General features: G+C 38.6%; 1 long non-coding RNA gene across 1 annotated transcript; it reads right to left on the bottom strand.

Moving 5' to 3' along the window:
* Positions 1-268: 268 nt before the first annotated feature.
* On the bottom strand, positions 269-1,481 carry LOC148031009 (uncharacterized). Its single transcript, XR_015691972.1, has 3 exons — positions 814-1,481; positions 656-727; positions 269-553 (listed from the first exon to the last, which is right to left on the bottom strand). It is a non-coding gene; the product is annotated as an uncharacterized LOC148031009 (long non-coding RNA).
* Positions 1,482-5,008: the final 3,527 nt, after the last annotated feature.

Below are 5,008 nucleotides of genomic sequence, written 5' to 3'. Positions count from 1 at the left end.
TGTATTTCTACTTCACACATGCAGAGTCTGCCAGTGGAGAAATTGCACCTCTGTCCAGCGTTCCACCAAACTATACATATGGCCAAACAAACACTCCATACCCCCCATTTGTCAAATATTCAATGCACTCCAAGAATATAATTCAGTTTTATAGACACTGTTTAGATAAACTTGGAACCACAACGAAGCATGATGAAAAGGGACACAAAAGAGCAGTTAAGATTGACAATGGCACATTGATCAATCTCTGTCCAAAACAAGACATGGAAGTAAATATTTCGAACAATCAATTTCTTCCATGAACACAAAAAAGAATAAAGGCCCAAATTAGACTGTTACAGGCCTGAGTCTCACAGTTCTTTGCAACTGTTAGTAAAATTGTGTGATAAAACTGTTACTAAAGCTGCATTGACTATGCAATCTAGCAGGAGTACAAAATTGTGTTATCAGTAGATAGCATTAAGCAATTTGGCACTAACCGGTACAGGATCAATCTCATTTTCCTTGATTGGATAAGGCACCAAGCCAAGTATGGCTCTGTGTTACGGAACCCCTGTACAATGAGAGGATATCAGAGGAGGGTAACTGAAGGGTTAAAACTACGCTCATCTCAGGAGAATGCTGATCCACCTGTCACTACCAATGATGGACGTACCATTGTCATTGCCTTCTACAGATGCAATCCAAGGCGAGAGATTGGATTAGACTTTATTAACTTCAAGTCCACCTACGAAATAAAAAAGTTCGTAAGTATTAGTTAATTGTGGATGTCCGAGTATTCTCTGATCAATTAGAATTAGTAGAACAGCTAACCTTGTGTCCAAATAGATCACGGATGTTGTCAATTCCATAAAGGATCATCGTTGGCCTAGAAAGCAGAATAGGCAGTCATACATCAAAGTCTTCACAAATGCAGAGACTGTGAAATAGTTCAGCTTATGCAATCTGGTATACGAAAACTCCCTTTGTCAATGTCATTCTATGCACAATCACCAGAGTTGCAACTTTATGGTTCAGGAAAACAGAGTAGGTATGAAACAAGAACTGAAAGAAGAATACTAAACTTAAATGGTTGTGCGTGTGTACTGGGCTCAGAGTGGGAGACGCCCTCGGCAAGGAATTGAGCACTACATACATGAGTCGGTCTACGGCTGGTTAACAGGTTTGCCAGACAGCAGGTTAGGTCATCAATTATTATTAAAAGCCTCTCATGGTGTGGTGCCATCCTCCTAGAGCCAAAGGCTAGTGTGTCCCACAATACCTACATTGGACAGAGCACAATATTTATAACTGTTAACATACAGAGACTATTTGAATAGGGGATGGACTGGGGAAAGGTACTACACATAGCACTGGATTTAACATTATGAGTTACAGCAGCCTAGCACTACCTATAATTTGGATATAGGTGATATCACAGTCTCACCTTCCAACTAATAAGCTAGAAAAGTAAGAGACACAACAATACCATATACTAGGTCATAACAACAAAAGACAGAAACCACATCCATGTTCACAAAACTAAGCAAGCACTTGCTTCCATACATAGGGCCTTAGGTATATTAACAATATTATCCAGTGGGATAGATTAGTTCGCTAATCATTACCATGAAACTTGTTGAGCTTTCAAATCCTAGAAATCTTGACAAAACAAATACATCACCCCGGGAGGTCCACTAGGGTTTACCGTATGGTACCACGTGAGTGTAAGGGAGGGGGGTTATTTAAGGGAAGGAATGTACATTTTATAAGGTAAGGTCCCATAAATAGGGGGTAGATAAGGGGTATTTTCATATATTTCTTGCATGCAAGTGACGTCTCCTTATTATTACTAGTGAATCCCCCGTGTACATCACACTGAAAAGTGTACCTTTCTAGTGATAAACCCCAAGCAATCACTAATACATCTTCAGGTAAACCCATTGGGAGTAACATCTCAGGTCGAAACATCCCAGAATTCCCCACCTCTACCCATTTCTTCAGCAGATCATGGTAACTGCATTAAACAACATCAATAAGGCTCAATCTGCTTCACCAAAGTGAGTGAAGCCTACCTGCATAATACAAACTGATAGGCCCCCCCATTAAAAAAAAAGAACATCAAAGGAGTTCAGATGGTTGGAGGAGGGTTGTATGTTGACAAAAACCTAAATATCTCCATGCTAGGTTCTGTATAAGGATTGTATGCTGGCTTGAACCTGAGATTTGTAATACCTGACAATAAATGATACAAATAATCAACAAGAGAGATAAGCCAACAGCATATGCCACATGATGATCTTACCTCGATGTTTGAAAAACTCGTTCAAAACACCCATAAGATCACCTAGAGTCAAATCCTTGTCGCATATTAAACCTGCAACTCAGACAGACTAGAAATCAGGCTACTCTAACTTTTGCATACCATTCTTAAACTTCATCCAAATTCAATGAATTGAATTACAACTCAACATTGCCTATATAGCTCTATCATAACTTGTTGTACATTTCAACAATGATCTGCTGCCCAGCTCAACCCAGCCTGTCTGCCCTCTCCAGTGAAAAATCCTCTCCCGTCCGACCACCAATAATCACTCTAATGTTGGCTTACCAGTACAAGGCTGATAGCTGATACCCCCTCGAGAAATAGTTGCCAAAACCCCAATCAAGCCATTGTCCCTCACTTTTAGTTCACCTCACCCCAATCGTTCTTTCATACGACTCACATGGAACACCAGACTCAGATGTCCAAAGGTAAATCAAGCTCATAGGACATGCTGCTTATCTTCTGGGTAATCTCACAAGGACCACATACCTCGAAGAACTTGTAGCACTTTGTATTACCAATAGTTATTGAATTAGAGTCCTTTGGGTAAGGCAAACCAACATGGCCTCCTAGAGCTCTCAGGGAGTATGATTTTGGTTAGCATGCAGCATAGCACATTCCTAGGCCGTCTTAATGCTTTCCCTCGGAATTATCAACATTTCTTGCATATCATGCAAAAGAGTCCTCCATGGACTACATTTTTATCCCCTTGAGCTCAACAGTAATTGGTGGTTTCAGCTCATAACCATACATTAGCATAAACACGCGATGCCCAATAGGCTATAGCCGAATGCTCAACACTATTGTAAGCAAACTCAATTTGAGAAAGATAATGCTCCCGATTAGATTGCCTACAAGAGACATATGCATGTAGCATATCCTCCATAGTTTGATTTGTTCTCTTGGTTTGTCCAACAGTTTTATGATCTTGTCAAGACAACATGGACAATTGGGTCTCAAACCTTTGGAAGAACATTTACCAAAAATGACCAATAAACAATAAAAAACAATCACTGACTATCTCATCAGCCAAACCATAAAATTTATACAATGCTCAAGAAAGAGACTAGCCAAATCGTGGCTTTAAACGGTCGTCTTTTTTGGAATGAAACAAGCCATTTTTGTCAATTAATCAACCACGACCCAAATTGCATCATGACCTCAATATGTACAAGGTAATCCTACTACAAAAACATAAAAATGCTACACCACTTCTTATCAAGAATTTGTAAAGGATGTAACATCCTTGCTTATTTGTGTTGTTCAACTTAATAAAAATGGCATTGAAGGCACTTGCGCATGTAAGACTAGTAGAGGCCATGCCCTTTAGTAGCATGTTTGTGCTTAATTTCACCTTCATGGTCATGTTGGATATGTCATTCATCATTGGCTAGCATTCAAAGGCCACACCACCACCACCTCCTTTGACAATGCCACCTTCCTCATCACCAAATTCACTATCCTCTCATACTTCAAGAAGGTGAGCGTGAGATCGAAGGCATTGTGTGCAATAGAAGGCATCTATTTTACCAAGATCTAGTCTTTATGTACAACCAATAAAAATAGTGTGCAACCAAGGCCAAAGTCCAATATATGCTACAAGAGCCTTGGACTCAACACATCATGGCACTCGTACAAAATCTTTTTGCTGATATTCTCATCATCGAGCACACATAGTTTGCCTTGTTTGAATAGTAACCCTTCCCAAATGAAATACTTTTTTATTGTCTTTCTCTTAATAGCCAACTTTTACATGTCCAAACCGCTTAAGCTTCTATGTCTACTATGTTTATATTGAACAAATTGCCAATTCCTATCAAAATGAGAATCGTTTTGGCAACACCATTGAGAGAGATAGAAATCAATCAAAAATTTAGAGAAAGACAAAGATCCAATTAAGAGTATCGGCAACCACATTAGTTATGCCCTTCTGGTAAGGAGTCTTAAACTCCCAACTCTTGCATAGGCTCCACCCATCTTGCCTTACCACCACGAAGATCAGGCTAATCTCAAAGGTACTTCAATGAATAGCGGTCAATCCAACTAATGAATTAGGTGCCACTTATAAATAATACCACTAAATTTTAAATGCATGGATAACTAGCAATAAATCCTCCTCCTAACTTGTGTAACATATTTAGGCATCCATGAGCTTATGACTCTTAAACACAGTAGCTCAAACATCTTAATAAAGAATAACACCTCTAGTACCATCACTCATATTTATTTGGATAAATAATCTGCAATATCAATGCAAGAGTAACCAACCATTTTAAATGTTTGAAAACATTAATCAAGCTCAATAGTGCAATAATCAGCAAACTAACCTGCTTCTCCTTGCTATAGATACCCTTAAGCAAAGGTATCAAAGTTTTAGTAATGTAAGCATAATCCTCAATGAACTTTCAAAAGAAACCTATAAAACCCAATAAAGGTTTGACTTGCCTTAGAGTCCTCAAAATATACCAATCAAGCACTACTCAAATATTTTTGGGATCAATTCAAATGCCATCAACCGAGATTATGTATATGAGATACAAAAGCTCTATGTGACAAAACTCACACTTGGATAGCTTTACAAACAAGTGTTCTCATCTTCAAATGTATAAGATGATATCCAAATGGTTTATACCTCACCTAACAACGTACTATAAATAAGTATGTCATCAAAGAAAGAGAGAATCCACTTTCTCAGATACGAAC

The sequence above is a fragment of the Lygodium microphyllum genome, chromosome 9, assembly GCF_053477565.2.
Source record: "Lygodium microphyllum isolate KBCC chromosome 9, Lygodium_microphyllum_v1.1.10, whole genome shotgun sequence".
Lineage (NCBI taxonomy): Eukaryota > Viridiplantae > Streptophyta > Polypodiopsida > Schizaeales > Lygodiaceae > Lygodium > Lygodium microphyllum.
Note: the sequence above shows the minus strand (reverse complement) of the source record. Positions and strands in the feature narration are given on the sequence as shown.